Source organism: Falco punctatus, assembly GCF_963210335.1.
Source record: "Falco punctatus genome assembly, chromosome: 16".
NCBI classification, from domain to species: domain Eukaryota; kingdom Metazoa; phylum Chordata; class Aves; order Falconiformes; family Falconidae; genus Falco; species Falco punctatus.
The window spans coordinates 7,476,003-7,487,257 of NC_137596.1; the positions used below are offsets into that span (position 1 = coordinate 7,476,003).

Sequence of the window (11,255 nt, forward strand, 5' to 3'; positions counted from 1 at the left end):
TGTCCATGTGGGGAAGCACGGTTTCTTGTTTGGGTGTCCTCTTCTGCCCCACAGAGGGACAGCACTTTGCTCTCTGGTCTGGCTTCAAGCTTTGCCCGCTGCCATTTTCTCCTTCTGCCTTCCTGTACAACAGAGTTTCTGGATTTGCTGACCCTTTGCTCAAATACAGTCCAGGGTCTGTCCCTCAAGGAACCGCTGGGGATTGTGCTTGCTTTCTTCAGAGCCAAGGTTGACTTTTCAGTATGCAGCAAGTTCAGGTTTTGAGAGACAAAATGGATCTTGTGTATGCAGCGATGGAAAACTTTGCCTTCTGCCTGAAGGTGGCATGGTCCCCAGAAGCAAGAAGCCTTAAGGCAAGATGTGCTGAAGGGTGAGAGGAGACCAAGCTGTAAGAAATGCTGTTTCTTTGTCCTCTGAGTTCCCTACAGCTCCAGTCTGGAGTTGCTGGAGTGAGCAAGCTGTGAGGCATATGGTGACACACGGTGGTCCCTGCCTTTCCTACCAGGAAAGCATTTCTGGGGGTTGTGAGCAACTGCTCCAGCACTGCGGGCCTCTCAGAAGGCTTCTGGGTCGGTGGTCTCAGCTCAGGACCAGTGCTCCCGGCTGGAGCAGCATCTGTGCCAGCCTCCCTCTTCCCGGGACCTGCTGCAGAGCCGCCTGCACAGAATGGCTTGCTCCTCCTTAGCTCCCCATCTCCCAGCTCGCTGGGACCACCAGCCGCTCTTCTGTTGATGCCAACGTGTATGACTCTTCAAAGCCAGCATGTCCCCCTTCGCTGTAATTGCCAATTTGCTGAATAATTTACAGATTCTGTGGTTTTGGCATAGATGCGGTGTCCTTTCCTGGAAGAATTCCTGTTTAGGTGAATGGGATGCTCTGAACTGCATGAAGCCATGCATAGCAGGGAGAGACTGGGATGCTGTGGAGATGGTTTGCTTAGTGCTAGAACTGGGGAGTTTGGGAGCAGCACAGAGGATGTGTCCAGGTAGTTCATTCCCTGGCCGATCAGCCACTGTCTCCTTTGACAGGAATATAGATGCAATGGTTCTTTTTCACTCTGTCTGGAATAGCTTTGTAATAACAGTAGGAGTTTGAGAGCCATTTTTATTGATTAAACAACTGAGGCTATTTGTCTTTACAAAACCAAAAATACAGAGGTGTCTTTTGCTTCCTACATATACACTATACACATTTATTATATGCAAGTCTTTGTAATCAAGCTAATGTTTATGATGGAGCAGTTTATAACACTGGATTGAGATGGGATGATGGGAACTGAAGTGCAAAGGAAACCTGATGCTGAATACGCTGAATAACAAGGACCAGAGCAGAGGCAGCCCGTGAAGGCGGGGAGGGAAACCAGGTGCTGGCTTCTTGCAGATGTGTGATGTGAGCAAAGAATTACTTTTGAAATGTCTGCTCCAGTGCTCTCTCCTAGCAATGCACCAGTGATTTCTAAGACATTCCTTTGATCAAACACCATTTCAGCTACTGGAAAATTTGTAGCTGCATCTGCCTCTTGACCCTTTCTGCCAATGGTACTGCATGACTGCAGAGTGTCAGTGCTTCTCTGAGGCTAAGGCAGGAGACACCTGCGCTGCGTGTGTGCCTGTGCAGAGCAGGGGTGTCTGCAGCTTGCGCAGCTCTGGCTTTGGCACTTAAGTCCTCTTGTTTTGTTGCTTTCTCGGTCCTCCCTCTTGACTGGCTTTATCCGTTTCTAGGTGGTGCTCATGATGTGCCAGTTCCAGAGCACTGATACAGATCTCATCTTCTTATTTGTGTGTTTGTACTAGCTCATGTGTAACCAAATGCTTGGGAATTATCTCTGACTGCATTTACTCTTACAATATTTTTTTTTTCTTTTCCTTTTCTCCCCTGCTCCAAGTGGGTGCATGAGCATTTCTCTGCAAACAGGAACAGGTGTGGTGGAGCTTGGACGCCCTTAGGCATGTATGGACTTTCTGAGGTTAGCCACTGAATACAGTTTGTGTAACTTTTTCCAGCAGTGAAATGTGAGAGCTGTCTTAGCTGCGTGTCCAACTGGATCCCTAGCTTTGGGCTGGCAGAAGGGGCTTATTCTGGCAGGCCTGCATTGCGTTGGCTGCACTTCTTTGTTTCATGCTTGCAAGCTCCCTTACCTGCCTTCGAGGCAAGGAACTGCGGTCCTGGAAGGGACCCGAGCCTTCCCAAGAGTGAGGGAGGGAGTGGTTTGTCCAGATGGAAGTGAAGCATCTTGAATTTGACTGAATTAAGTGATCATTTAAATTTCAGCACTTGATGCTGATTGTTTGTTCTGATTCTTTAGGGCTTCTTTAGGAAGCTGTGGCATACAGATTGGAGAGAAACCAGTTCAGCATGAAATGTCTTTGTAGGTGTGTTTGTTTATGTGGTATCTTAGGTGCACAATATGTCTGTGTATGCCTCAGCCACCTTCATCTTGAAGAAGTGGAGGGCTTGGCGGAAAACACTGTGTGTGTGGCACATATGTACGCGTTGCTCTGTTCTCTGTGTGTGATGTGTTGAAGGAATATTGGATGTGTGCCTGGACGGGGACCTTATGAGACACAAAGTCCCTGCAATCACAGGTACCTGCCTTGGTAAAACTTAGCAAGCACCATCTTGAAACGGCGATTGCTTTTTCCCCCTGGTTAGTTTTGGGAAGGCTATTCTAGGTCCTTGCTGCTCTCATGGATGGGAACGCCTTCAGGACGCCAGCCTAAATTAAATCGAAGTTGCTTAGCCCCATTAGTTTTTGTGTCATTGTTATCCTTGGACAGAAATAGTCATGTAGAGAAGTTGTCCGCTGCACTGATCTTAGTCTGTAACTGTGCAGTAATATGTGCATCACAGTAGCATGTGTGTGCAAGCTCACTTGGGCTGGATGTTGCCTGAGAATCCCTTTCAGCATGAAATTACAAAGGTGCCCTTGCCACTGCAGCTTTGCTGGGGGTGATTTACATTTCCACAGAGCCCCCTTCAAAAGAACTTGTCAAACTTTTTCCCAGAATAATAAGAATAATGAAGAAAACCAAATACAATTGGTAAGGAAGATGTATCTTGTGAAAAATGTTCTTTAATGGAAAAATGTCTTTTTTGATGTGACAGGCTTGTGTGTATGTGAAGTAATATCACAGCTTTGATTTTTGCATGGTTTAAAAGCAATCAACTTTGTCACTTCTTAGAGGGGAGGAAAGGAAGCAAGACCAGTAGAAACAAAGTAGAATGTCAGTTGCTTTGGGTGGAAGTTGTCTGACCTCTGTCAGAGGGCCAGAGGAGGGATGGTTGATCATGCGCTTCATGCACTTGGCTACAGCTTTTAGACTGAGGCCTAAAAAAAAAAAAAAAAAAGATGGCTGGGAAAATGTCATTTTCCCGTATCTGATATTTGAGAATCTTTTTCATTTGAATGCTTTCATAAAAACCATTTGGCAAGGTCAAGTGTGGTCAGGCCCTTAGGGCATGGCAAAGGTGGCCAGCATGACCACCTGTCCTGGCTGTGCTATGGTCAGCATGGAGACAGCATGATCCTGAGAGTTTGGTGGTTTGGGTTTGTTGGGTTTGTTAATGTAATGGTTGTACGAGGTTTTATATAGAGTTATTGTAATTGTGTATGATTAGCGCCAGTATAGGCATTCGCTCAGTAATGGGTGAGTAGTCCCTTGCCACAGCAACATTGCGAGGGTTTGTTTCCCTTAGTTTCTTCTGAGCCGAGCCAGTCCTTGTGCTGTTTGCCCATCTCTTGTATTCATTTAGTGTAGTACAGAAGAAATAGGATGGTTTCGGGGGGGGGTGTGTGGGGTGGTGAGGTCGAGGGGCAGCTACAGAGACCGGCTGGCGGCGGGCTGAGCCGGGGTTCCAGCAGCCCTTCCTGTGGTGGGGGGGGGGGGGGGGGGCGGGAGCTGCCGGGGGGCTTCATGGAGCTGCTGGCAGGGATTAGGGTGCTGGCTGCCGCCTTCCCGCCGTGGTTTAGGGTTCATCAGGTTGGCTTCATTCTGCTCTGTTGTCCCTTGATTCTAGTCTTGCTCTGGCTGCCTTAATTGGCTACTGCAACAGTTATATATGTTAAGATAAAATGAACTTTTTACTGCAAAAGGGGAAAAGAAAGACGGATGATCCCTCAGCAACAGCTGTTTGGAGAAAGAATCCCACAGAAGCTGCTTCCTTCGCTAATTAGAAATCTGCTTTCCTTTAGGAAGAATAAAGTCTACATTCTTGACTCCTGTTCTTGCTTCTAATTACTTGGAGAAATGAATAAAGACGCTGTTCCGTGTGTTTTACTTAGAGTTGCTGAGGCAGAGGATGTTGGGTGGAAATGTCTTCTGAAGATGGGGAGGAAAAAGGAGAATGAAGTCAAGATGTGAGATGGCACTGTGAGGGAAGGGGGGTCGTGTTTATTCCAGCAAGAGCTGCCTGAGCACCGGGTTAGAAGCAGCAGCAGAGCGAGCTGGTCTGTGGGATCTGCTGGTCTCTGGGGGGACAACGCTGTTCCTTAGAGAGGACAAACCCGTGATGGGCTGGTGCTTGCAGAAGAACGCATGGCGAGATCGTGGACAGCCGAACGGCTTTGCTGTAAAGCCAGGAGCAAAGTGTTGCCTCTCCCCCCCCCCCAAATTACAGCTTTCTTGCACAGTGGCTTCTCTGCGTAATTTAAGCAAAACCGAGTGGTGGTGGTTGGGGCAGCTGTGCCCAGCCGGGGGGGAAGGAGCGATGCTGGGCAGAGGAGCCTGTTGCTGTCAGAAGGGATGCAGGACAGAGGTTTAAGGGAGAGCAAGCAAATGCCAAACCTGTCTGTGCATGAGGTTGGGTTTAGGTTTACAGAGGTGTCACTGAAATCGGGAAATCGCGAGGAGGTTTAAAACAATTGCTGAGAGGAGCCTGTTGCAGGCTGTGGTGGGTGGCGGTGAAGTGAGGGTGCAGCAGTTCTGCAAAACAGCTGCTGTGGGAGGGGGGGAGGTGAATCACTGCGAAGGCACCAGAACCTGCGCGGCATGCTGCGGGGGGCTCGCTGCCTCCCCTTGGGTCCCAGCCTCCCCCCGTGCAGCTCAGGGTTTGCTTCCGAGGAAGGGAACAAATGGAAATAAGCCCAGATACCTCCATACGCACCTGTCATTGCGGACGGTGGGAATTAATTACATCGGGCACTTTGGGGCCCTGGTTGGTGATTGCAGTAAAGAGGGGCTCCACCAGCACTGCGCGGTATCTGGTGAACAGAGGAACTTCATGTCAGAAGTTTGCAGTAAATTCATCACAAAACAAATGCTTAGAAAAATGGAATGTTAAAGCTAAAATTCTAGAAGAATGAATGTGCTAGTTTGGCGTCTTAGAAAAAAAACATGCTTTGATTGTTTTCCATTAAGAAATGATTTTGTTTTGAAATGTGTTTCATCTTTTGATTAAGGTTATAAATATTGAAATTGGAACAAAGCATTTTATTCAACCTGAAGCAAACAGTTCCGTGTTTTCCCTGATAGCTGGTGAGCAGCCTGGGGCGCAGGATGTCTCCTTCGGGCTGGAGCGGGCTCCCTGCGACAGACAGATGCGGCTTGTGCTGCTGTCCGTTGGAAAAGGCACGCGGGGGGTTGTTGCTGTGCAATGGTGATGATCTGAGCAAGGCCTCCCTCTGTCTCTGCTGAACTTTTTAAAGTCTTGAGCAGGTGTTAGTTTGCAATCCAGCAATTCAATTACTCTGGGCAATAAATTTCAAGGTAAGTGATGGAAGCTCTATCACTTGGAGTACCAATGTTTTTCTTTTTTCTCCCAGTCTTCGAGGCAGTATCATCAGCAGTGGAAGTAATGAAGCTTGGTTTCCTATGGATTTCTTTCTCATGGTTGGATTCTTTGATAACTAAATAAGTGTGGGCTTTGACTGAATGGCCCAGCCACAGAAAAGGCTTCAGAAAAGCTGTACTGTGTGTAAATTCACTAATAAGACGTGAGCTTGCATTGCATCCTGCCTGTCCATGAGGATGCTGAGAGACTGGCTATTGTCTGTCAGCTATTTTTGTTTACCTTGAAGTATGTGAGGGAGCTGGCTCTGTCAGATGTGGCTGCAGGTGCCTGGTGGGTTCGTTGGTGGTTGTGGGAGGCTGACAGCTGCCGGGGAGCCTGTCTCCGTAGGAAAGCAGGTTAGGTGGGTAAAGAACAGCGTGGAAGACGTGCCTTCGATGTGACCCTGGTGGAGTCAGTGACACCATTTCTGGACTCTGCGGGGAGGAAGGAGCATTTTTTTTCCCCCTTGGGAACTGGTTTCTTCTGGGACTGTGTGAATAAACATGTCCATTAACACAGTGACAAACAGGACTTGGCATGCAGGGTGGGTAAGCGTGGTACTTAAATTAAAACTGCTAGTTTACCGTGACCAGTGGATGGGATTTAAATGCATCAGTTCTTGTGTTTGGTGAGTACCATATCCACAGTTACCAGAGGGTTAGTTAAATGGCATGCAGTATATTAAAAAATGATCCATTTCTCCACTGTAGACGCACTCTTCCTAAAATCACTTTACCTTTTCAGTGTTAGTAATTTTCAGGAGTGTGCTTAAACAAAAGCAGTAATGAAAAGTGTATGTGTGTCTGGGCAGTGAGAAGGAAGAGGAGTAAAATATGTATTTAATTTCTTGCCTAGGAGCCATACAGACGGGTTCCCGTCTGCGGAACCTGTGGTTTGCCAGATGAATTCCCCCGGCTCTAAAGCTGATGGGGTGGTGCCGTGTGTGCTCCAGCTCTGATGTTTAGCAGCCAGTGCAGAAGTAAAAATCAGGGGGCAAAATCAGTATGGGAGAGCCGAGTGACAAATCTTTCTGCACAAATAACAAGTGATAAGCTGATAACTGGTCGCCTGGATAGGCAATTAGCACAACGGGTTACATTAACTGATGGCAGAGATCGCCTTTATGTAGGGGTTTGCCTCAAGTCTTTATGCTCTTCCTGAAGGCTTGCAGGGGATAGACATCTTCAGAAATTAGCAGTGACTTTCAGGCAGAATAGATAATTAATGAGAATTTATTGCTTTTGATGGACAAATGAAGCACCTCCAGTTTTCTTGTGAGTGATGTTCAGCTTTCTTTTCTCCAGTAAATGATTCAGCTGCTCAAACTTTTCTAAGAACAATTAGAGGTAAAGAGAGGGGAGAGAAGGGAAGAACTGGCCCCTCTCAGCTTGATTTATGATCTAACTCTTTTGTAACAAGATTTCCAGTGTTGTAAAATATTAAATACATCCTTATATTCAATATCACATTTTGATACATTTCATGCCTCATTTGCTACGGGAGTCAAGGACAACTTCACATTTTTCATGGCACAAGGCCCAGATTTGTCTATTTATTTATTTTTAATCACTACATTTTTCTTTTTTTTACCTGTATCAATTTGGATTAAATCTTGGCAACCATAGCAACCTGTTCCACTGGGTGGTTTCAGGTCTTCAGCACGTGGGAACTTTTTGGCTTGGCTTATCCCCCCTGGGCTGCTGTGCAGTAACCATCCATAGAGGATCATGGTTTGTAGGGAATGGGTGGGATACGGTTTTGTGCTGAATGTTAGACTGAGGCGGGTAGCTCTCTGTCACCGGCAGTGTCACTTTTAGACAAAAAGCTTTTTTGTTTAACAGCTCACATGCTAAAATGGGGGGAGGGGTTAAAGTGGAATTTGCTGCCACAGTTAAAGGAAGATGCACGTAACTCCTGTTACTTAGGAAGGGCTCAGTATGTGTCTCTTTCTTGATCTATGTGGGAGATTTTTTATTATTGCTTCCCACATTGGGGAGCAACACTTGAATCCCGTTGCCCTCTGTATGGAGTCCCCAGAACACAGTGACTCTGCTTCTGCAGGTAGGGGCAGCAGCTTGGGATGCGGCAAGAGCATCCTGGTAATCAGAACATGGGCTCCATCCGATTTCTGTTCTTGGACCTTGGGTGCATCCTTTTGAATTCCCGTGTTAAGCCAAGGAGTTTCTACAGGACTACTTTAACAGCTGGGCTTTGTGGAGGCTGAGCTGTGAGGTGCCTTGTGCTGGCTAGGGGTTAGATTTTTTCGGGGAGAGCTCAATTCGCATAGACATACCTTGCCCTGGATCCATTCCACTTGCCTTCGCTGAGGTGTCTCTTCTCCTCCTTAAGTCAACGCAGAGGAATTAGGCTGTGTTTCCTTTGGAGGAGATATCTCAGATGTGAGTCATCCTCCTGGGCTCAGGGTGTCTGACTTTAGAAAGTCCTATTTTTTCCTCCTACTGGCAAGGTGACTCCAATTTTTTGCCTAAGAAAGTACAGTCAGAGCCATTTGCAAGTAACTGGAGCTCAAGAAGCTCTACCTAGAAATAAAACAGACATTTTTTAACCAGTGAGAGTAATTAGAAACTGTAATATCTCCCCTAAGGCTTGTGGTCAATTATCCATGAATGGCAACTTTGCATTGTGATTGGATGCTTTTTTCCTGAAAGATGTGCTTTAGTTGAAATTGGAATGAGCTCAAGAAGGCCCATGGCTGGTTGTTTTGGAAGGGGGCCTGGACAACCACAGGGGTCCTTGCTGATCTGTAAGTGGGAGCTGGTTTAGCAAAAGAGTGCAGTGTTCACAGATTTTTTTCAACAATCTCTTTTGAACTGCTCCAACTTTGCCACTGAAGTTCCTGAAAGAACGGCCACGAGACTTGGAAGAGTTTGGCTGGATGGAAAATTTCACAGCCGACCTATTGATGCTCTTGCCATTCCAGTACTCAAGAGTGCACGTCTCCTTTCCTAAGCGGTCAGCACCCAGAAACTAAATCCTTCGGAGTTTGTCGTAACATCTCCTAACAGGCAGGCGCTCGGCTGCCGTTAGGGACAGGTCATCACCAGGGCAATGGCGCCCTAAATGAGTGGTCCACTGGCAAAGGAGTCTGTGGAAGATCAGAGTTTCACAAATAACAAACAAATAGATTTTCTCCATAGGAGAGCTTGTATCTGTACTGGAGATCTTCTAAGATTTTGCATCAAAAAAACTTCAAAGCTCGTCTTTTTAAATGAAAGCGTGCGTAGGAGTCGGGGGCACTATTAGTTTAGGGGTTCTTAAAAATCCCACTAGATGCTTGTCTGCCTCTTTTGGCGGCTGATATCCTTTGAAAATCTGTCCCAAAGGGTTTAAATCACTCCTGAAAATAGAACTTGCACTTCTAAATTACCTGTTTGCCTGAAAACACTACCCATAGCATTGCCTTTTTTGAGTAGCCAGATCAATTAAAAAACTTTCTGCATCTTGCTGTCAGCAGGCCCTTGTGTATGGTAGAGAGTGCAGAAGTTTCACCCAAGATGCTTTTTATGATCCCCATGCTTTGCAAATGAAACAAAATTTAGTGAGGGAGCCCATCTTTGTTCCCCTCCTTCTCATACAGCAAACTAATTGAAAACAACATGAATGTTAATGATGCATTTCACATTTGGAAGTTAGAGGGGTGATTAATACATTGTACATTGTACATTAACACCTTCTCAGGGGCATAATGAAGACAAAATATACGCTCTGAGATGAGGTTGTTTATTTCGTGTGTGTTTCCTGTGTTCCACCACCCCCTTTCAGTTGAAATACAAGCTTTCCAATTCGGAGGGTTTTGTTTCAAAGCATAATTTTAAATCAATCAATAAACTTTTATGTCTTAATCCTTTTTTTCCATCCCCTTTTGATTGGATAGCTGAAACAAGATGCACAAAGTGAATGGCGATGTGAGGAAGGCAGGAAGAAGAAAGAGGAGAAAGGGGAGGATGTGAAAGGGCAGTGATGTGACAGGTTCCTGAAGCTGTCACCTCTTGATGTTGGTGGAAATGATCTGTTATTGGAGAGAAGACTAACAAAAGGTAACTTACCGGAGTCCAGGGAAAGCTTTTTCCTCTCCTCTGCTCTTTAACCGATGGCTGTCTCCAGAATCCTTGTAACGCTTTTTTTTTTTTTTTTAATTATTGTGGTAAATTGCTCTTGTGAAGTCACTGGCGTGGCTGGAGGCTGAAGCATTTGATTAATCTGTAAGGCAGCTGGATGCAGAGTGCATTCACGTGACAAGCAGAGATCAGTGACCTCTGGCCCCGGTTGGTACTGGAACGACAGCTGCTGTCTTAACTGGGCTGCCGTGAGCGGTGGCTGTGCCGCCGTGTGCCCGTGCCACCATGCGCCCGCCGGCCTGCCCTTCAAGGGCACGTCTCCTTCCAGAGTTGAGCTGGGACTCGGGTGCTGTTGTGGCCCCCCTTGCTGTCTGACTCTCCCTGCTTCTTGTCTATGCTGCGTTTCAAACCCTCTTTGCTTCCAGGAGGGCTTTAAACAGGGCAGGGCTCTCCGCGGCGGTGCCCCCGGCCAGGTGCCTGCCTTTGGCACGGAGGGGAGCAGCGTCAGTGCGGCTGGCACTCAGCACCCGACGTACCGCCCACTCGCAGCCTTGGTGGGGGTTTTGGCTGGGCTGTGGGTGAGTGGCGATAAACCTGCTCACTCTGCAACGTCACGTTCTAGAAGAGTTTGGAAGCGGCCAGGTTTTCTGATTTTGTGGCAGATGTTTGAATGGGCTCGTAAATTTGCAATTTTGGAGTTCCTGGTGTCCTGCATCCTCCATGCAACTTCTGCTTTCCTTTTCTAAACCAAAATAAGTCTCTTGTTTGTGAAACAAACCTTAGTCACAACAAGCATGGCCAGAAACCACAAGGAAATTAATAATACCGGATATATTGGTATTCATATGTTACTACTTATGATAACACGGGTTTGGGGGTTTGTTACTTTTAGTGTGATCTTGTGTAGTGACATTGGAGTTGTTTACTCTGCTTGTGGTTTTGGCTGGGGTCATTTATGATGAAAGGCATGGGTGTGGGGGGGTTGTGTTTGGTTTTTGTTTGTTTTTTTTTTTTTTTTTTTTTTTGGTAATAAGGTATGTGCCTAGTTCAGTGCCTAGATGTGCTCACATGGAGATGTGGCACCCATGGCACTTCTCATAAACCTGCAGGGGCAGTGAAGCTGTATCCTGGGAGAGCCTCCCAAGTCCGTCAGGTGGGGAGGCAGGACATCAGTGTTGCGTTGCCTTCAGTACCAGACGTTTCAAGGGAAGTCAGCGCCTCCGCAGCCACACGATGGACGACACCCTTGGCACCAGCCGGGGGCTGCAGCTGTCTCTGAGATCTCTTATCCCCACAACTTGTCCAGGTCGCTGCCGCTGCTCTCTAGGAGCAGGCGTGGTGCTTACCTCCTCCCGTGGTCTTGCAGGTTTCCTGAGGACCACAAAAGGTGCTGAGCCTCTGTGTGTT

The 11,255-nt window shown here is 47.0% G+C and overlaps 1 protein-coding gene across 3 annotated transcripts in view; it reads left to right on the plus strand.

Moving 5' to 3' along the window:
- The window catches only part of GRIK4 (glutamate ionotropic receptor kainate type subunit 4), a 217,996-nt gene that overhangs the window by 36,226 nt on the left and 170,515 nt on the right, over window positions 1–11,255 (plus strand). Inside the window, exon 1 of one of the 3 annotated variants that reach the window (XM_080366402.1) lies at window positions 3,909–11,235. The exons of the other annotated variants lie outside the window; for them this stretch is intronic. The gene's annotated coding sequence lies outside the window, so the exon portion shown is untranslated. Of the gene's footprint in view, window positions 1–3,908; window positions 11,236–11,255 lie in introns of those variants that run through there. 3 annotated transcript variants of the gene reach the window in all.